Source organism: Neovison vison, chromosome 13 (assembly GCF_020171115.1).
Source record: "Neovison vison isolate M4711 chromosome 13, ASM_NN_V1, whole genome shotgun sequence".
Classification (NCBI taxonomy): Eukaryota; Metazoa; Chordata; class Mammalia; order Carnivora; family Mustelidae; genus Neogale; species Neogale vison.
The window spans coordinates 109578475-109600980 of record NC_058103.1 but is presented as its reverse complement, the minus strand read 5'-3'; the positions used below and the strand labels follow the sequence as shown (position 1 = coordinate 109600980).

The window sequence follows — 22506 nt, the reverse complement described above, 5'->3', positions numbered from 1 at the left end:
GGGAGGAAAAGGACATCGTTAAATGACTTGTCACCCCATTTCAACCTAGATTAGTGGGTCCCTCCCTTCCCTGCTCTCTTGCTTTTCATCCTTGCACTTTCATCCTCACCAATTCTATAGGAAATAGCTGACTTGGTAAATTCCAAAGCGACCTTGGAAAGTAACTATAGACATGTTATACATGCATTTCCAAGGTTGGGTGACACTACACAGTAGGAATGCATATTCACTGTGGATATGAGTAAAATTTTATCTGGGTAATTTTTTTTGAAAGCCACTTTTATTTAAAATACCATGTAGGTGGGGCGCCTGGGTGGCTCAGTGTGTTAAGCCGCTGCCTTCGGCTCAGGTCATGATCTCAGGGTCCTGGGATCGAGTCCCGCATCGGGCTCTCTGCTCAGCAGGGAGCCTGCTTCCCTTCCTCTCTCTCTGCCTGCCTCTCTGCCTACTTGTGATCTCTCTCTGTCAAATAAATAAATAAAATCTTTAAAAATAAATAAATAAAATAAAATACCATGTAGGTCAGGGGCACCTGGCTGACTCCGTTGGTAGGACCTGCGACTCTTGATCTCAGGGTCCTGAGTTTGAGCCCAATGTTCAGTAGAATAATTACTTTAAAAATAAAATAAAATATCGCATAGTTGAAAAAAATTATTATCTTCATATAGGTAATTGCCTCAATTGCCCATTTTTGTGCATTTTGTCACATTCTAAGCATAAGAGAAAGATGTTTCAGACACAACAGGTACAGGAACAGAAATGAATGAAAAGTGATATAAATTAGTATTAAAATGGGGAATTGGCACATACATATCATGTATATATAAACAGGATATGCAACAGCAAATAATAATTGCTTAGGGATTTGTCACTTGGTGCAGAGACACTGTAATCTGGCTAGTGGTAAAGCAAAGATGCCCATGTTCAATTCATTGCAAAGTACGGAGGAGTCTCTTTCTGAATTATAAATCTCTGATTTTATACAATATGTATGTACATATTAATACATAAATACACATATATGTGGACTACCTTTAGAAAGTTCTTTTTTTCACTTCTTACTTTGGAAAAACTACCTAATTTGATCAAATTTGGTATATTTGTATCATTTTTTTCTAATGGAAAATTAATTAGACCTCAAATTTAAATCACTAAATGCGTTATTTTATTCATTGTGGAATTTTCCAATTTAGCCCCAAAAAGGGGGGGAGTAATGCAGGTATGCAATGATAAGGAAGTGATTAAATAAATAATAGCACATCAGCTATGTACCTAGAGAAATGTGAGTATGTCTGGAAGGCTAGTGGGGCAGGCCCAGGAGAGATAATTTGCAGAGAGCCTGAGCGGCCTCCTAGGAAAGGAGAATGACTGGGCACTCGGACCTGAGCATCCATGCCAGATACTGGAGAGAAAGAGGCACACAATAACCCTTCAGGAGGAATGGCAGACGAAGACAGCAGCTCCCTGAGGAGGGAGAGCAAAAGAACCCACGCTGGCTGTGAGCATTTGAGGCAAGGCAAAGGAGTATTGATGCAAGACTATTTACACTGTCTTAAGACCCAGCCCTGCTTGGTCTGTTGCCAGAAAACAGAGAGGAATTATGGGTAAGAAGAAGGAGACAGGAAAAAAGAGAGGAGAGGAGGGTGGGGGGAGTGAGACAGAAAGAGAGGCTGTATCAGTTCGCTAATAGAGATAACAGACAAGAATGGCCCAGAAATCCTGCAACAACCCTATCTTGAAATGACAGATGACAATGGGTACAAGGAAATGCAGTGAAAAACATCTAGAAAGCATTTTCCTACTTTCTTATATCTATTGAGCATCTACTACATGCCAGTCACTTCATATGTAATATAATCATGGAGACAAACCAGTTCATTTTACATATGAGGAAAATAAGATTCAAAAGTAGCAACTTGCCAGATTCATGGAAGGGGCCAGTCGTGGGACAGAGTTTCAGATCAAGTCTGCCTCCCCAGCTCATGGTCTTTCATAAAGTCCAGTATTTTTTTTTAAGAGTTTATTTATTTATTTGACAGACAGAGGTCACAGGTAGGCAGAGAGGCAGGCAGAGGTGGTGGTGGGGTGCTCGGGAAGCAGGCTCCCTGCTGAGCAGAGAGCCCAACGTGGGACTCGATCCCAGGACCCTGAGATCATGACCTGAGCCAAAGGCAGAAGCCTTAACCCACTGAGCCACTCAGGCGCCCCATGTCCATATTTTTTAAAATGTAGATCACAAATAAGATAAGATAGAAAAATGGGAGGAAGGAAGGAAGGAAGGAGAGTAGGAAGGAAGGAAGAAAATATTGAATCATGATATGAAATGTGTTTCTAACTATGGGTCCAGGTCAAAAAAGTTTAAAAACTACTAAATTAAATCCCATCGCCTCTCTTTCCCAATCTTAGGGAGATGCTTCTAACTTCTGAATTACAGCAAACTTCTCATTTTATGGAATCTTTTCCACAATATCTAGGGCATCATTTCATACAAAATCTTTTTTTTTTCAAATAATTGCTAAATCTAACATGTTTGAAGTATTTTCCACAAACCACAGCAATCCTTGCAGTAATTATGGTGCAGTATATCAAAGCGATCCCCATTTATTCTTTTCTAGGATTTTGGAAATATGGGGAATGCTAGGAGAAACTGATCCAAGCATAAAGGCTACATGGAGAAAGAAAGGAAACAATCTTTTCAATCTAACCTTGAAAGCAGTCAGTGCCAGAGAATCTAATTTTAGATAAGCAAACACATTTATGGGGAATCCAGACCACAGATCCTTACTTATAACCTCTTTCCCAGGAAACCATTGATAAGCTTGTTGAATTGGCCTGGTCCTTCACTTGGGATTTCTAACCATGTATCAATATGAAGTTCAACACTCAATGTGTTAAACACATAGATCTCATTATACAAGATATTGCTGGGAGAATGACAGAATGACCACAAGTCAGCCCTGGCCTATAATGTTTCCGGTAAGGAAACATCAGTTGTAAAATTAGCAAAAAAAAAAAAAAAAGAGGAGAAGAGTATATAGAGCCAGAAGTGACAAGAGCATATATTCTTGTGTCCTCTGACTTTTTAAAAAAATATATTTATTTATTTAATTTGAGAGAAAATATGTGTGTGCAAGCAGGGGTCGGGCAGAGGCAAGAGAAGCAGACCCCCCACTGAGAGGCAGCCCAACTTTGGGCTTGATCTCATGACCATGACATCATGACCTGACCCAAAACCAAGAATCAGATGCTTAAGTGACTCAACCACCCAGGCGCCCCTCCCTGACATTTTTTTATGCCTCTTTGGATCTCTAGTTATTTCTACAGTGATATACACATAACAATAGTTACCCATAGTAAGTATAGCTCTCTATCATATAATTCTATTCCTTAGGATTTTCTTTCCTTTCATAGTAGATGAATCTAAGAAATAGCCAAATAATAACCCACAAAGGATAATCTAGCTCCTTAGACCTTTAGGATCTATAATAGTACCTGGCATCTGGTGACCTGAGTTGAGCTAATGTTTCTTATTGAATCTATGACACCATAAATGGTAGAATGCCCAGTATTTTATTTATCATTAAAAAAAAAAAAAAAAAAACCCTTCAAGGGGCGCCTGGGTGGCTCAGTGGGTTAAGACTCGGCCTTTGGCTCAGGCCATGATCTCAGGGTCCTGAGATCAAGTTCCGAGTCAGGCTCTCTGCTCAGCAGGGAGCCTGTTTCCTCCTCTCTGCCTGCCTCTCTGCCTACTTGTGATTTCTCGCTCTCTGTCAAATAAATAAAATCTTAAAAAAAAAAACCCTTCAATTTAACTATGGCAATTATCTTTTTTTTTTTTTTTTAAGATTTCATTTATTTATTTGACAGACAGAGATCACAAGCAGGCAGGGAGGCAGGCAGAGAGAGGGGGCAAGTAGGCTCCCCATCAAGCAGAGAGTCTGACTCGGAGCTCAATCCCAGGACCCTGGGATCAAGACCCAAGCTGAAGGCAGAGGCTTTAACACACTGAGACACCCAGGTGCCCGGTAATTATCAATTTTAAGTCTATTTTTTCAGAAAGAGGAAAATGGGGTGGGGAGTATATCTTAGAGTCTATGAAACATGGATTTTTCCCTCCTGGAAGTAAATTTCACTGTAATACATATATCCTAAGTCATGTCATCATGAAGGAGCACAGTTAAGAAATTGTAATAATGATAACTACAATGACCAAACAGAAACTATAGCTACTAAACCACCCCTCAGCAGAACAGGATCCTAATTTTTTTCTCAAGTAATTTTTTTTTAAAGATTTTATTTGTTTATTTGACAGACAGAGATCACAGTAGACAGAGAGGCAGGCAGAGAAAGAGAGGGAAGCAGGCTCCCTGCTGAGCAGAAAGCCCAATGCAGGACTCGATCCCAGGACCCTGAGATCATGACCTGAGCCGAAGGCAGCAGCTTAACCCACCGAGCCACCCAGGCGCCCTCTCAAGTAATTTTTTAATCCCTCCTGGATATCAACCAGGGTGATTGCTATACTCTGCATCAGTTAGGGTCTTCTGTGATACAGATCAAGACCCAACCAGCTGGTCTAGAGGTTTACTTGGGGAAAGGTCTATAAAGGAGAAAGGGGAGGGAGAAGTAGAGGTAGGTATGGAGAGCCTTCAGAACAGACACTGGTCTGACATCTTTAAAGGGAGAGAGGAAAAGAGGATGAGCCCCAAACTGCAGCACAATTGATGGAGTCTCTGCTAGGCCAGTTGGGAGTCTCAAGCAAAGCCTTCCCATTAGGGATGTCCCATGTTGGGTCAAAAAATCCCGACTCTAATCCCCTGGTCATGCTCAGGCACTGTCTGGGAGCAGCTTTGGCAGAGTATGGGCTCAGCACGAATGGGACTGCAGACCCTGATGTGCAGCAACTGGAGGTTCTCAGACCATGGCTTTCCTTGAAGCAGCTTCCCTGGAAGAGAGATGGAGCAGAGCACCCCCATGATGACTACATTGACACGTGGAGGGCCACTCTGCTTCCCACAGTTACAGCAGCTGTCTCGTGTCCCTGATCTTCTCATGCGTCATCTTTGTTAGCTTCATGACTCTACAGATGTCTTCTCTAAAAAGACTCCACATGCCCACTTTTTCTACTTCCATCTCGGAATCAGGCACATCAATCCCTAGAGAGGACATAGCCTGCATGGTACCACCAGCATTCGGGGTCACTCCCACAGCCAAACTGGGACCCCTGGTTTCCCACAAGTCCACACATGGCTGCTCCTCTTTCTAGAAATCCCCTGTTGAATGTGCAGACTAGGACACTGCCCACACCCCCATCCATTCTCCCTTGGCTACATAATCATATGGAACAGGCTCTAAATTTTAAAAATTTTTAGGCGTAGAAACCCATGAGAGGAGTTCCCAGGTATTTTATGGAATAAGAGAAACCTGTGTTCAAATAATATCTTATGATCTGATGCAAAGAAACCCATACAAGTTTAAAGGATGCAATTCTGAACCTACATACAGGATGCACTGGCAAAGACGGACAGGATCTTTGACCTTGAACAAGTTATTTGACCTCCCTGATGTTGGTTTCTTCCTCTATAAAATGAAGAGGGTGGGCTAGATAATCCTTGAGGCCTCTTCTAGCACTAACATTCTATGAAATAAAAGTCAACTTAGAGATTAATTGGGTTTCTGAGCCTCGAGCAATTAATTACACTGTCGCTGCCCTTTAACAGACCCATCACAGAAGAAAATTAGATTCAACTGACAGATTTTAATCTTAGCCAACTCATGTTGAATTGAAGTCCAACATTATTTTTTAAGATTTGCAAATTAATGCTTTCACAAAAGGTTCAATAGCTTTCTGGGCAAGGAATTTGACCTGATGGACATATTACAATACAAAAGCCATTCTTTTCTATTTAAAAAATTGTCATTGTGCTGATTTTTTTCTCTGTTCAGAACCTTGGCAGGCACTCTACCAGAATTCTATAAAATGATCACAAGTGGTTTTGTGAAATTCTTTACCAGTTTCTGAAGTGCTCAAGGATCAGGGACTCTAGTTGTACCCACACCTACTTCATCTAATCCCATTGTGTTTTTCTTACTTTTGTTTTCCTGCTGCATTGCCTTTACCTTGGGTCAACACTGAATTATTACTAGAAAAACATCTTGGTTAACTTCCTACCCACCCCCGCAAAAATCTGTTTTGATTTCCAGTTAATAAGGAAGTATTTTACTTTTTTAAAAAATGCCTATTCATTTCAACAATGCTGCTATTTTCCTATTTTTTTTCTTAAATATAACAGTTTGTATCTAGCTTAGATTTTAAAAATTAAATCCCACAACTTTTGGTTGATTGGACTTGATTCCTGATAATCTAGTTTCTACTCTTTTGTCATGTCCTTTGGATCGGTAATATCTCCCACATAAAGCTTCAGAGAATAATATGAACACCCACGCTTCCTAAGAAAACTGAAATAAGAAAAACTGTGGAAGCTATTGTTGTGCACCACTGTACATATTCTGGTCTCATTTCTCCCCCTGAGATAATACTATTCTATATTTAATAGCATTTATCATTCCCATGCTTATCTTTATACTTTTATTACTCTAAAAATGTGGTATTTTGCATGTTTAACAAGACTGAGCCATACTTCCTAAATTGCTCTTCAATACACATGTTTGTGAGATCACACGATGCTCTACATGTAAACCTACTGTTTTCTCCAGGCCATGGCTTATATGCTTACTTTCTCTAAAATGACTTTTAATGTATGGAATTTTAAAACTCAATGTAGTCAGATTAATCAGTTTTTTTTTCAATTACATCTAATGTGGGGTTTTGGGGGCCTTATTTAAATACTCTTAGTAATGTGAGATCATAAAGCTTTTCATGATCCAATTATAATTCACCTGGGATTTATACATTCTGTATAATGTGAGATAGGTGTATAATTTTATTATCATTTTGTCCATATGAATAATCATTGTCCCAGTACCATTATATTTCCCTATTGATCTATAATGTGCCAATTTTAGTTTTAATTACTACATGTTTACAGTAATACTCACTACCTGGTAGAGCAAGGCTTTACCTGATATACTGTTCTTCAAATTTTTCTTGGCTATTCTTTGCCCTCTATTCTTCTATATAACTTTAGACTTCCATTGTCAAGTCTCATGAAAAAAAAACTACTGGGAATTTGATTGGAATTTCATCAAGTCTATGGATCAATTTGGAGAAAAACCAATGCCTATATGTACAGGGTACAACTCAATAGCTTTTTAAAAATGTCCTTTACTTAAGCTTTAAAATTTTGCCTCTTTTTATTACCAGTTAAATTCTTTGTTGCTGTCATAAACAATATTTATATCATTGAAGGTCCCAGTAGGAAACATATCCTCACATTAGGTCATTTACAAAGATGTAGGCAGGGTTTAAGCCAACTACCAGGGATTCTGCTGTACCTGGGGGCAGAAATGTTAGAGAACAATTACCACTCCTAAACTTAAAGGTATGGGAAGAAGGCAATTTTCCAGAACGCAAAGACTGAAATAGCTATGTGGAGAGGGCCCTCTGATGGGACCTGTGACCTTTGATAGAGGGATACAGCCAGCCAAGAACAACCCCACAGGAAGAGAGATGAGGTAATATAATCCCCATCCTCTTTTCCTCCCCGCTTGGATCTCCTGCTGGGACCACCACCTGCCAAACTGAATGAGAAGCAGGAGAGCAAGGGATCCTGTCTCTGCAGTCCGTATCCCAAGGTACTACCAGTGTAGAGAAAGGTGAAGAGGGAATCTAGAGGGGCAAATAGATGTACAGCACCATGTCTTTTTCACTATTAATTTTGTTTATTGCTGCTTTATAGAAATGAAAATTATTTTTGTATATTGACTTTATATCCACCAGTCTAGGTGAATTCCATTTTAAATTGTAATCACTTATCTGTAGATGCTGTTGACTTTTCTATGTTCAGAAACATCTTTTTATTTCCTAATGCCATTTTAAAAAAGATTATTTGAAAGAGCATGAGCGAGCAATCACTTATCTGTAGATGCTGTTGACTTTTCTATGTTCAGAAACATCTTTTTATTTCCTAATGCCATTTTAAAAAAGATTATTTGAAAGAGCATGAGCGAGCAAGAATATAAGGGGATGGGTAGAGGGAGAGGGAGAAGCAAGCTTGCCACTGAGCACTGAACCTGACATGAGGCTTAATCCCAGGACCCCGAGATCATGACCTGAGCTGAAGGCAGACACTTAACCCACTGGGCCACCCAGGCACTCCTTTTTCCTTATACTGTTTGAGAAAATTTATTCCTCTGGGTGCCTGGATGGCTCGGTTGGTTAAGTGTCTGACTTAAGCTCAAGTCATAATCTCGGGGTCCTGGATTGAGCCTCTGGTGCTTGGGGAGGAATCTGCTTCTCCTCCCTCTGCCTCTCCCCCTACTCATGCTCTCTTTCTCTCTCTCTCTCTCTCTCAAATAAATCTTTAACATTTCTTTTTACTTCCTTTATTTGAACTGACTATAACTTCAAATAAAATAGAACTAAAGAACTAATGGGGCATCCTTGACTTATATGTTTGACATCTCATCTGTAAGCATGATGTTTGCTACAAATTTTTTTTCTGGTTTTACTTCTACTATTGCAAAATCACTATATATGCAGTGTATGAAGTGAGAATATATAGATAACTGAATATAAGAACATTATATTTCTATTAGCAGAACTTATGATTAACACCTTTGTGAACTACAAGAATATATATGTATAGATTTTTAATAGAATGAGATTATGCTGTATACGCCTAGTATAAAGGTTACATACTGCAAAGTGAAATTCATCATATAGGTGTTTTATTCCCTTGTTTGTGAATTTTTATCCTGAATGGAAATTTAAATTTTATCAGTTTATTTCTACATTTGGAGATAAAGTGGGTTTTTTCCCCCCTCATTAATCAGTTAATTTCCATCGCTATATTTCTAATAATATTCTTATTTGGTTATTTTGTGGAAGTGGGTAGAATGGGTGGGCCTGTAACCTAGATAGAATACTTTCTTGTTCAATTAACCTTGGGTACACTGATCAAAACCTACAGTGTTAAAATAGCAAATACTTTATTTTTATTTTAAAGGAACAGAAGATGGAATTAAAATCGTAAGTTTAAACAAAATGCAGTATATTTGATAATATTATATAAAGTATATTAGATTTTTCTGCCAACTCTTATGGTTGATGAGTATTTCCTTGAATATTTGTAATTTTGGATTGTGAGCTCATCTTTAAAGAAGCTTCATTTGTGAGACTACAGTGTGGCCTAGGTTACAGAAATGTCTCCCAATTGGTGGCTTAATTGTTTTTTTCCCAGAGACGTAGCTATGCAACTAGTTCAGAATCACTTTTTAAGTGCTTATTTCTAGGCTTGATTTGGGGTGGGGGTATGGGGTACCTGGAACAACAGATGTGAAAAAAGAAAAAAATAGGGAAATAACATCATTGTGGGTTGCAGTCATTTCACATTTTAAATTACTTTAAATAGTGAGCATAATCTAGTTAGTGTATGTGAACTTTGTACAAGTATTTGTCTCTGTGCTTGATCCTTTAAGGTTTTTTTGGGCCACAAATGACTGACCTAGTATTTAGAGAAGGGGTGAAATAGCTGGATATCACATAACACAGTGGTTCACAAACACCAGAAATATCTCTGGAACTTAAGTACAACTGCTACATGTTGAAGATTGAAGTTGTATCCTTAACTTACATCATATATTCCATATACAAAAATTAATCCAAGATGAATCAAAGACCTAAAATTAAGAGCCAAAACTATAAAACTCTTTGTAGAAAACATAGGTGGAAAATGGAAAAACATAGGGGTAAAATGTTCAAGACACTGGATTTGACAATGATTTCTTGGAAAGAAGACCAAAAGCCCAGGCTAGAAAAGAAAAAAAAAAAACCCATAAACTGGACTACATAAAAATTAAAATGTTCTATGCAAAGGACAAAACAGAATGAAGAGCAACTTAGAGAATGGGAGAACATATTTGCAAATCATATCTGATAAGGAATTAATACCTAGAATATATAAAGAGCTTCTACAATTTAACAGAAAACAAGCATCCAATTTTAAAAATGGGTAAAGTATTGAAATGGACATTTCTCCAAAAAAGAAGTAAAAAAGACCAATAAGCACTTGAAAAAAATGCTCAACATCCCTCATTATTAGAGAAATGCAAATCAAAACCACAATGAGATACCACCTCACACTCAGTATGATAACTACTATTTTTTCTTAAAAATCCAAACCAGAAAACAAATGTTGGCAAAGATATACAGGAGTCAGAAAAATCAGAACCCTTGTGCACTCTTGATGGGAAGGTAAAATGGTATAGCCACTGTGGAGGAGTTTGGTGCTTTCTTAAAAATTAAAAATAGAATTACCATATGACCCAGCAATCCCCTTCTACACATATACCCAAAATAATTAAAAACAAGGTCTTCAAGAGATATCTGTACCACAAGTTCATAGCAGCATTATTCACAAAAACCAAAAGGTAGAAGTGTTCCTTGATGAATGACTGGATAAACAAAATGTGGTATATAGATATAATGAATATTATTCAGTCTTAAAAAAGGAATAAAACTGATAAATGCCACAACATGGATGAACCCTGAGGATATTTGGCTAAGAGAAATAAGCCAATCACAAAAGGACAAATACTATATGATTCTATTTACATAAGGTACCTAGAGTAACCAAAATCATAAAATAAAAAGTATAATGGTGGTTGCCCTGAGCAACCAGGGAGGTGGGAGGAGTGGGAAGCTGTTGTCTAATAGGCACAGATTTTCAGTTCCTCAAGATGAAAAGACTTCTGCAAGTGGATGGTGATGACGGTTACATAATAATTGGAATACAGTTCATACCACAGAACTGTACACATAGAAGTGGTTAAGATGGTCAATGTTATGTTTATTTTATACATTGAAAAAAATGGATAGGTGAATGAGCTCGACTCACCGGATGGTCTGACTCAGGAGGGCAGAGGTGGGACCCTGGCACTTCTCTCATAGCCTTCACAGTAAAAGCCAAAATTTTAAAAAAAAAAAAATGAGATTCATTAAGTAAAATGAAGTAGGCTGGAAGAAGCAATAAAGGAATGACATGTAAATTATAAAATACCGGGGCACCTGGGTGGCTCAGTGGGTTAAGGCCTCTGCCTTTGGCTCAGGTCATGATCCCAGGGTGCTGGGATCCAGCCCCGCATTGGGCTCTCTTCTCGGTGGGGAGCCTACTTCCCCTTCCCTCTCTGCCTGCCTCTCTGCCTACTTGTGATCTCTGCCTGTCGAATAAAAAAAAAAAAATCTTAAATTATAAAATACCTAACTAAGCCTTCATTATTCTCAATTACTACTGGATGCTAGCCTTTCCTGCTACCTTCAGCAAAACTTTTATATTTTAGAAACTCTCTTCACTTATAGTGAACAAGATACCAAAGGTTTTACCAACATAGCTATATTTCAGAGAGGTACCAATTCCCATTTTTTTAAAAATTTTTTTTAAAAGATTTTATTTATTTATTTGACAGAGAGATCACAGTAGGCAGAGAGGCAGGCAGAGAGAGGGGAAGGGAAGCAGGCCCCCTGCTGAGCAGAGAGCCCGATGCGGGACTCGATCCCAGGACCCTGAGATCATGACCTGAGCCGAAGGCAGCGGCTTAACCCACTGAGCCACCCAGGCACCCACCAATTTCCATTTTAACTTCTCTTTTCTGACTATTCCATCTTTCCCTTTTTCTATTTCATCTTGACTTCCTCGCATTTCATTTTAAAGAAATAATTTTTAACTCCTCAAGGTCTCTTAAAGCTTGATGGCTGGAAAAAAAATCCACAAATTGTTTCATTTACTCAGGCTGAGTTCATACCTGTTACTGGCTTTCTTCAAATAAGAGAGACTACATTATTGGTGATCACATTGCCCTTGGGATTAATTGTCTCCACTACTAACTAGAACAATCTTTCAGCATCACTTGACAAATGTGTGAACTGGATGCATGATAACATGTCAGAGATAGTAGAAATTTTACTAAAACACTGTAGAGATGTGGTACCAACTCTAAGGAACAGAGTTGAGATCTTTTGGACTCATGAGTGCAAAGCAGAAAAAACATACACATATTTGATAGATTTAAAGATATTTGCTTATTAACCTTAAATTATCCTCTTTTTACCTCCACTTACAATATTCACTTACTAGATAGCTGGTTCATAGTGAGCATTCAATAAACATTTGTTGGGTAAATATGCAGCAGAGTCAACTGGAAAAGCAGTAGGATATGTAAGAAACTCTTCTCTAGTAGGCACTGTGGTCATTGTTAATTTAGAGGAGAACCACTTTAAGGGCCAGAGAAGATAATTTGGGATGCCCAAGATGATAAAACTTAAATGATGAAGCCAGGATTTGAGCATCACATGTCAAGCCATTGGACTATATTGCCATCCAAATGCAACATGGAACATAGCCTCCTCAACAATAAGCTGAAGGTGCAAGGAAGCAGGGGATGCCCCTCATCAACCACAGGTGCTGGAAAAAGTACAGGAGAGAGAGACGGAGGTGCCTAAGGACCAACTGGCACCAACTCCAGGTCCCAACCACAATGTTGGAGCCCCAGACAAGGATATCATTTCTGGTAAGGAAGGATATCATTTCTGGTAAGAATTATTTGCTTAATACTTGCTCAGACCTATGCAGAAGATACTAAGTATAACTTCCTTGTTCTTTCATGTCCAACTTTCTGCAGAGAGATGAACAAGGTAAGGTGTAATTTAGTCCTATTTCAGAGACCAATCTTGTTCATGTGAAAGACCACATAGAAAAAGGATACTTTTGTTTGTATCTGCTGGCCAGGCCTGAGCAATGAAGTCTACAATCATGGATCTTATTGTCTCACTTACACAATAAAGATTTTTTTTTCCTCCTGTGGGACATTTCAGTTTTATTTCCCCACCTCTAAGGCATAGAACACATTAATTTTCAATTATGCTTACTCAGGACCCCAATCCACAGTCCTTACATAGACAAAACTATAATGAGAAGCCTGAATAATTAGTTCCTTTGACATCGTCCAGGCTGAGGGATTTATTTTGTTTATTTGCTTGTTTATTTATTTTAAGGAAAACTCCTGGGACTTGGATTCAGTGGAGTATGCAGGATTAATGAGCGTAGAATTTTACCTTTCTAGTCAGCCAGACTGGCCACTGCAGATGGCTAAGAAATAATCTCTGACCCTGGTGCTTCCTGTGAATGTTTCACAGAATGTTAAATAAGAAGGACATCAACAAACAACAACGTATCTACATATTATTATAACATATGTTAGGAAAAAGTTACAGTATTTCAGAAGCACAGCATGGATACGAAAACTTTCTCAGTAGTAGAGCCAATTCAGTAGAGACCCTCAGTACATAATTTATTCAGCTGTCTTTCGATAGATACTAAGACGAATGTTAGCAACCAAAAAGTGACATCAACATGAAACCACTAGGTGCAATGGATTCTGTGTGGGGTTGCCCAGACCTGTCTTCAGGTAGTGCTGTCAGTGGGCAGAGCTCAGTGGTAGGGCTGGTCCAGAAGTTGCCCTTGGCTACAAAGAACCTTCTTCACCCAGGATCAGCTTGCATCCACTGCCTGTTTGAAGGGAGAGTACAAAAGCCTAGCCTCCTCGCTGCAAGGGGAGTTGATTGCAAAGAGCCATTTCAGCTCCTCTGAGGAGCTCCCGAAAGGGTGAGCGGAGGCCTTCATTGAGACTGCACTGAGCTCAGTTATTTTGGCTACCCAGGCCTACCTCCTTCCCTTCCCAAAATGTTGACCCCAAGCATACCTACTTTCTAATGAATACTCTGCTAGTTTCCATCTCTGAGTTTGCTTCTTAGAGAACTCAAATTTTAGCACTAGGGAAATCCAATTCATTGTTCCTAACATGTTATTAAAAATATAAGTATTATAATAAGGAAACAGGTTTTTAACCAGCATTTAATAACATTTTTTAGGTATTTTTAAATCACCGGTACAGAACTACTTTCTTATGGCTCTAGGTCGAGCCGGTTGATTTACTAGGCTAGAAAGACAAATCAGATGGGAGAAGAGCGTTAGAGATAGACTACCAAACTGTCAAGTCCCCACACTCAGGAAGTTCCACTGGGGATTGAGATTGGAAGTATACAGGGCAGAGAGAAATAAATCAGGAGGTTGCTAGTCCCAACAGAATAACAGAAACAGAATAAGAACAGAAAGTTTCTTGTTAAGGCAGACAGCCATTCAGCTTTCTATATGACCAGTTTCCTCAAAGGGCACAGTCAGAGGCATTATGGCATCATGAAGAAAATTTAGTATGACAATCCTCTGTCTTCCCTTTGTGCTTCGTCCCCTCGGCTCTTGCTCTGGTCTCTCAAAAAAATCTCTCCTGTATCTTTTTAGTCAACAGAAACATGCTGAAAGTATTTGATTTTTAGTAGAGAATTGTACGGAAGGTGAAGACCTTTCAATTCAATGAATCTAAATTGCCAAGGGGAGAATTTCAGATACCATGAGTAGAGGAAGAAAGGGAGTTTGGGGGGGTGGTGGTGGTAGGGGACAGTCTGCCCAAAGACTAAGCAAGATACTCCCCTAAAACACTTGTTAATAGAGTCTTGAATTCATCATGCCGCATGCTGAGATACTTCATCCGCCTCACAGTGACGATCTGCTAGGACAGTTGGCTTCACTAGCAGTTTGAATTTCCATTCTGGATTTAACAACTCATTCAACACATAATTATTGAGAACCTACCAAGTGCCAGAGAGCCAGCAGACAAACCGGCAACAAAACAGATAAGGTCCCCACTTTCTACTGGGGGCAGGGGGAGAGCAGAGAAATGAACACAAGTAAACATTTCAGCTAATAAGAGATTAAAGCAAGGTTCAGATGGGGACCACAGTGATCTTTTTGCCTGAAGGGACTAGGTCAGTAAAAACCTTTCTGAAGAGGTAAGATGTGAGCACAAGTTGAATGGTCATCATCAAACCACGGGAAGACTTAGGTGAAGAGCATCCAAGCCAAAAGATGTGTCCTGCAAACAGCAAAAATAGTGTGTAGCAGGAGCAGACAAATGAAGGGAGCATGAGAAAGAGGTAAGAGTAGCAGGAAGGGAGCACATCGTGCAGAACTTTGGAGGCCAAAGTCAAGAGCTTGAATTTTGTATTAAATGCCATAGGAAACCACAAGATACCTTTTTCTGGATGAAGGAATAGGATAGGATGTATGTTCTCCAAGATCCCTCCAAGAGCTGTATGAGGAAAACACTGTAAGGAAAGTTGTTGGGTCTAGAATGGATTCTAGAAATAAAACTAGCAGGACACAGGGGTGGATTCAACGTGGGGTAGGGGGGGCTCGTGAATTGGATGTGGGGGGGGTGGGGTTGTGGTGGACTGGATGCCGGGATTGGGGGGTGGGGGGGTGGATTGGACACCAGGGTGAGGGTTGGGATGGGGGTGGGGAGGGGTGGGCAGGGGTGGGGGATGGATTTGATGGAGGGGGAGGGGAGAAAGAAACAAAGGAGTCAAAGATAGCTGCCAAGTGGTCTTTGCTGGAACGACAGGACAGATGATACTATCAACTGAGACGGGGGATACTGGGGAGGAATAGATTTGGAAGGGTGGACAAGAGACAACATTTCCATTTGCACCTGCTAAACCTGAGATGTCTGCATCCTAGTGGAGATCTCGAATAGGCAGTTCTACATGTGTGTTTATAGTTCAGAGGAGAAGTTGGAGCTAGAAGTATAGGTCAACATAATAAGGATGCTCTTAAAACCCATGCACCGAGGGGTATAGCTAAAGACAGGAAAAGATTTAAGACAAAGCTCCATGGAACACTAATACTTGCAACAGTGGTTTACAACACTGGGATAATTAGGAGAGCTTTAAATTAATATTGAACCTGGACCCACCGTCAAAGATTCTAATTTAATTGGTTTTGTGGTACAGCTTGAGTTGTATCAGGAGATTTTTTAAAGCTTCCCATGGGATGCCTGGGTGGCTCAGTCAGTTAAGCATCTACCTTGGGCTCAGGTCATGATCCCAGGGTTCTGGGATCGAGTCCTGCATCAGGCTCCTTGCTTAGCAGGGAGCCCGCTGCTCTCCCTGCCTGCTGCTCTCCCTGCTTATGCTGTCTCTCTCTCTCGGACAACTGAAATCTTTAAAAGAAATTAAAATAAAGAGCTTCCTGAGATTCTAATGTGCAACTAAGGCTGAGAACCATTGACTTTAAAACTGGGAAGAGGATTTTAAGCCAGAATGACCAGAATAAACTGAGCCATCAGCAAGACAGGAAGAAAATCACGTCTTGGACGTGAAAGAAATATTCCAAGAATGAAATGGTCAGCTGTGTCAAATCCTGATGAGAAGTAAAACAAGAGAGGGGAGAGACAAGAGCAAGAAGGGTGCAAATGACCCAAACATGATGAAGTTTGAAGATGAGGGCCTGCCTGGCATGGGTCACAGAGACCACAGAGTGAGGAAGGCAGCGGCTGTCTCCTGAGTCTTCTCTGCCCCAGGACCAGGACCACCCAAGGCCTGGGCTCTGATCCAGAGTCCGGCTGCCCCTTGTCCAGCAGCGGGGATTATCCAGTGCCCCTCAGGTAACACCATCACAACCACCTACTCATAAAGTCGGCCAACATTTACCGCACAAATACATTTAAAACGTGTTGAGCACTTTTATATGTTAGTCAGTGTTGGGCAGTGGGAATATCAAGTCAAACAAGGTACTTCTGCTTTCACAGGATTTTCCATCTATCGAGGAAGGTCACAAGTAAGTACAACAAAATAGTCATCTTGATTCAGCATCCACATTGCCAATCGACTTTCCATTCCCATTTCCACTAACCGGGTGTAGGCCTTGAAAACGTAAGGGAGCTCTAGCCCGTCTCCCTGTGTGCCGCCGCCTCCTTCTTGCCACTTGAGTTTAAAACTTGCTGCCAAATTCCTCTTCCTAAAGCACAAGTACGTTCATATGTCATTTGTTGTGTGAGGAAGCATTAATTGAGCACTTACTAAGTATAAAAAGAAATACAGCCTTGTCTCCTAGAGCACATATCCAGTTCTAATCCTAACGGGGTCATCTCAATTCAAAGTGACCTTAGCATTATCCAGTCCATGCAGGAGTCCTCTGTACACACCTACTCAGAAATCGTAAGTACATGGCTAGATAAGAGCACATCACGTACTTCAACACCTTCAAGGATGGAGAATTCACTTTTTATTTATTTATTTATTTATTTTATTTGACAGACAGAAATCACAAGTAGGCAGAGAGGCAGGCAGAGAGAGAGAGGAGGAAGCAGGCTCCCCGCTGAGCAGAGAGCCCGATGCGGGGCTTGATCCCAGGACCCTGGGATCATGACCTGAGCCGAAGGCAGAGGCTTAACCCACTGAGCCACCCAGGAGTTCAATACATGCTCAAGAAGTTAGACATTTTTCTAAGTTCTTCCTTCAGGAGGGCTTCCTGCTTACTGGTTAGAGGGCAAGCTTCCTGGCTGGCATTCCGGGCCTGCTGTCCGAGGACTCTAAGGCATCCCAGTCAGCTTCTGGCATTCTTCTTCAGGCTTCCTTCCCCAAATGTGCTTTTACAACACTATACCTTTCACCCAGTCAAATCCTTCAAGATCAGTTTTAAGTGCTACCTTCTCCCTAAAACCATCCTGAATCTCTCAGCTGACATACCACCTCCCTCACCTGAGATCCCTCAGACTTATCTTTACGTTCCCTATGGTTTCCACTTTTAGGGATGGGGGCACAGGTCGTTTTCCATGCCTCACTGCTAGGGGCAGGAGAGGTGGCCCATCTGGTCGGCACCTTTGTCTCCTCCACGTTGCCCAGCATGGGGACACTTGTGGAGTGAATGATGCAGCTGTTCTCTGGGTCTGTTTCCCATTTTTTGAGACGGGGACACCATATTAGCTTTGTTCCTGACTCTAATATGCTTATTCCCCATTTAGAGTATTAGGCACCTATTGCATGCCTCATAGTATAGGTTTCCCATTTCAAAGACACAACTGTATTCACAAAAGTGTGGGTGGACCTAAAGGCTCTAAGGCCAAGTGAAATAAACCAGCAGAGGACAAACACCATGTGATTTCACTCCTAAGTGAAATTGAAGAAACAAAGCTTGTGTAAAAAAAGAGACGAAAAAAAAAAATCTCTTAAATACAAAGAACTGATAGTTGCCAGAAGGGAGGTGAGTGGGGGATGGATGAAGGAGATGAAGGGGATTAAAGGTCACTTAGGTTGACGAGCACTGAGTTGTGTATACAACGGTCTGATCACTCTATTGTACACCTGAAACCAATATAATGTTAAGTATACAGGAATTTAAAAATAAGTTAGAAAAAGACAACGGTGATGGGAGCAGGACAAACAATACATATGAAACAACTATCTTATGAACGGAATACAATAAAATGTCCGTTGCAAGCAAAAGAAGATAACTGAGCTCATAGAGGGAGACACTAGAGGGAGCCAAGGCTTAAATCTGGAGGAAGCTTCCGGACTCAGTCAGCCTTGGTTCATAGATTCTAAAACATTGGCTCAGTAGATGGAGAAGAATACACTTTATCACACATTCCAATGCTTCCATTGAACAGTTTTCAAAACTAAAATGATTTTGTGTCTATTTTCAGTTTTGACGTGTTAAACTACTTTGGAAGAGATAAATACGTGTCTTTGATGTCATTTTTGCCAGATTATCTCCTGAATCTTAACTCTGAGCTTATCTAAGACAGTTCACAACCCCCAACAAGGTCTGGAAGGTGGTGGTAGAGAAGGGTTCTGCGGAACCACGTTCCAGTGACCTCCCTGCCACCCCCAAATGGCCGGAGCTGGGTTGTCCTGGGACTACTGGTTCTCAGAGCTCTGGGCTGTCACATCCTCAGAACGGGAGTGTAGAGGTTGTAGCATGTACTGTCCAATACCAGGCCTCTGGGACTTATTACGGCACTGAGGTCTCCCCTCTAGCCTTACATTTGGTCCAAATCCACAAAAAGTCCCAAGCAAGGCCTATTCTAAAGTACTCAGCGACATCAGTTCTATCAATGATTGCCTGATGGACGGGCGGCTGAGCCAAGGCCCCAATCACGGGCCCTTGACGGGAGGGAGGAGTACCTGGAAGGCAGGAGAAAGTAAATTGGGCACAGCCCTGCTTTGCTGCCCTACCTCAAAGAGGGTGAAATTTTCGAAGTCACATAGCTACCAAAGGGTTAGAACTGGACCCTATGTTTTGCCGCATGTAAGTGTTTACTTGAACTAAATTTTGGGATCCCGGAACTTAAAAAATAAGTGAAAAGGCTATTACAGCTCTATAGCAATAGTGAATTAGAATTGGCCACACCTAAAAGAGAAGTAGTCTCAGGGCCAAGAGAGAGGGCACTCTGAGAAACCCTCACTTGGAGGTTCTCACAGACCTACCGCTGGGGCCGTTAGACAGACTTCTAAGGAATCAGAAGGCATGAGGTCCTCACCTGCTGCTGGAGTGTCCAAGAGGCTCCCTTTTCATCCAGATGCAACTTTCAGGGCTCCTCTTGATGTGGCGTTCACCCGGTTTCCACTTAAGGTGAGGGCAGGAGTCTGAAGACCCCGGTCTAGAGGGAAGACTGGAGAGGAAACTGGGGGGGTCGGGCTTTTATGCTGAGTTAAGAACAGAGATGAATTATTCAGCCTCTCTGTGTTACCTCGAGTCCATGCTGCTGTCCTGGCATCCGAGGATTCTCCCCTCCCCACTAAACTCAAAGGGAATAAGGAAAAAGAAAAAAGGAAGCAAGCACATAGGGAGGGTAGAAAATTCATCTCTTTGACCACAGGACACAGGACATGGCCAGAAGGGAGAGCTGCGTGAGCAGACGCAAGAAAGAGGTTGAAGGCGTTACTCCTTGCATTGGGGGTGGAATAGGGTAGAGCCCAGTTCCAGGCAGGGTTAAGGAGAATGAGCAAGAGTATCCTGGCTTGGGCAAAGGACACTTCTGTGAGGCGCGAGGGCAGTGAAGAGTCAGCTGAAGGAAGAATGAGGGGCGGAGTGGGCAGGGAGCTGGCTGGCAGACAGAGGCTCAGAAGATTCTTGCCTATGTGGCCCGAGTTTGCTTAGCCTCCTGCAGCTTTTCTCAGGAAGAGCCTGGCTTCCTTCCATGGGAAGTGCCAAGCCCTGACGCAAAGAGAGGTGGACGACCCACCCTTCTGCCTCCAAGGAAACCTTTCAAACCCTGTGAGAACCTTGGGCCAGGCCCAAGGCAGGGTGTGCAGTGTGTAGCATGTGTAGGGGGCGGGGAGCTGGGCCCACGAGCGCCTTGGTCTGTCGTGCTGAGGCTGGGACAAGACAAGGTCAGAGCCCCTGCCAGCTGCCAAAGGTTAAGGGAGATTGCAAGCTTCCCTGCCCTTGGGGGAGGGAGGGGATGTGAAACTGAGAAAGGAGAGGGAAGAGACAGCCCTCTTCATGAGCAAAGAGCTGAAACAGTCACATCAAGGGACGCTCCTATTTGGGGAATGAAAGTGTCAGCCAGCTGAGCCCCCACCCCGAGAGTAGCCACCACGACAGTTGTCTCAGCTGACTCCTGCGGGCTGGCTTGGAGGTGGATGTAAAGCTTGGCAAAGGCCAATATACATTCCCACTTGTATACACTTCCCCATTCCTATCCATCAAATCCTTCATCGGGCTCAGGTGCCACCTCCTCCACAAACCCTCCCTTCAGTTCCTCAGCTGACCCATCACCTCTCTCACGTGAGATCCCTCAGGCTCATTTTTGCCTTCTTAATGGGTTCCACTTTTGGTAATTAGGCCACACATCCTCTTTCTCACGCGTCACTGGCAGGTGCATGAGAAATGGGTCCTTCTCTGTCTCCTCCACAGCGCCCAGCACAGTGACTCGAAAGTTTCATGAGGTGCTTGTGAAGTAAATAAAGCGGCGATTCTCTAGATCTGTTTCCTATGCTGTTACAGGAAGGTTTCTACAAGCTCTTATTTTCTGATCCCCAGGTTAGGTTAAGTATGAGACACCTGCTGCATGTCTGAGACTGTGTCTCATTTAAGAAGCTCACAAATGTGATCTTGTTGTGGCCACACAACGTGCAAGGAATAATTGCATTATGAGACGGAATATAATAAAATATTGAACTGTAAATCACAGGAGGAGCTCAGAGGAGGGAGAGGCAGACGGGTGTGGTCCAGCGAGAACTTGGAGGGCTAACAGGATGTGTGGTTAGCTGAACTAAGCCTGGAAGATGATGACTCTGCATGGCTCAGAAGACCAAGCCCTTGCCCTCGATGTCCTGCCTGTGGAGCTCTTCACTCCTGGTTTTATCACTGAGTGAACTAGAGGAAGACAGGAGCCAGGAGCAGCCCCTGGTAGGACAGGACACCATCTGTCTGGCTGTCCAGTCTTCGGGCTGATCTACAAGCCTTCCAGGCAGAAGTTGCTGTCATTGTTGAAGAGGATCTTGGATTTCTGCTACCCAAACCTTGGGAAAACTGGGGTGTAGGGTGGGTGGGAGTCCTCCTTGACCTTCTCTCCCTTCTCAGCTAAGAGAAAGTGAGTTTCCTTGTAACACTTTCCACATAGATCTTGCCCCACCTTCTTCTGGGGCTGTTCATCTTTTACCCTTGTCACAATATGTGGGGTATCTTTTACATGGTTCCAGCATCCAAGTATTGGGGAGTGACTGTGGTGCCAGCTGGCGGCCATACGGACTCAGATGTCCTCAGCTCAGGAACCCAAGATCCCTCGACAGCCCCTGCCTGAGATATGAGACTTGCCGTCTCCATAATCCAGTCTGTGTTTGGTTTATCAGGTAGGAAGGACAGTCTTGGCTCCTCCAGGCATAGCTTGTTGCTTTATCTATCAACATGAGTCAGGGGAGGAACAGAGCTGCCTAGAGACCAGTCTCAGGCCCCAGCATTGCCTTTTCATCTAGATATAACAATTGCTCTGGGACAGCATGGCCCGTGAGTCCAACAAACAGGCACCCACTAATCTGAGGCCACGGGTCGGCGTTGTCATGGCGGCACGCTTCATGGCTTCCCAGAGGGCTTCACTCCAGCTCCCACCACTGCCACCACTTTCCCTCCCTATGTGTATCTGTAGGTCTCTAATGCCTAGCAGAGAGCCTGGCACACAGAAGATGTCCCATAATTGATGCTAAATCCTGAGGGAGATACTTGGCAGATGAGTGACACTAGCTAATGCAGCCTTAAAGGTACGGTATTACACAATGAAAAAAAAATCATCACTATCTCATTTTACAATGGTAAACCTGAAACCCCATCTTTCAGAAAACATCATCTCCACCATCACGCCCACGTCAATGATCCTGCTTATCAAATTCTGGTGAGCCAGTGTGGAAGGAACATCGCTCTGTAATCTATTTACCTTAAGGAGCTCAGTCATGTGCTCAGCTCACAGGCCGTTTATCAGGATGAAGGATGCTCTCTG

General features: G+C 42.1%; 1 long non-coding RNA gene across 1 annotated transcript in view; it reads right to left on the bottom strand.

Annotated features, from left to right (window-relative positions):
- LOC122893246 overlaps nt 1-20010 on the bottom strand; it is a 28377-nt gene extending 8367 nt beyond the window's left edge. Inside the window, exons 1-2 of the long non-coding RNA XR_006381603.1 lie at nt 19549-20010; nt 11016-11069 (exon numbers count right to left, since the gene is read on the bottom strand). This is a non-coding gene — a long non-coding RNA (uncharacterized LOC122893246). The remainder of the gene's footprint in view (nt 1-11015; nt 11070-19548) is intronic.
- Nucleotides 20011-22506: the final 2496 nt, after the last annotated feature.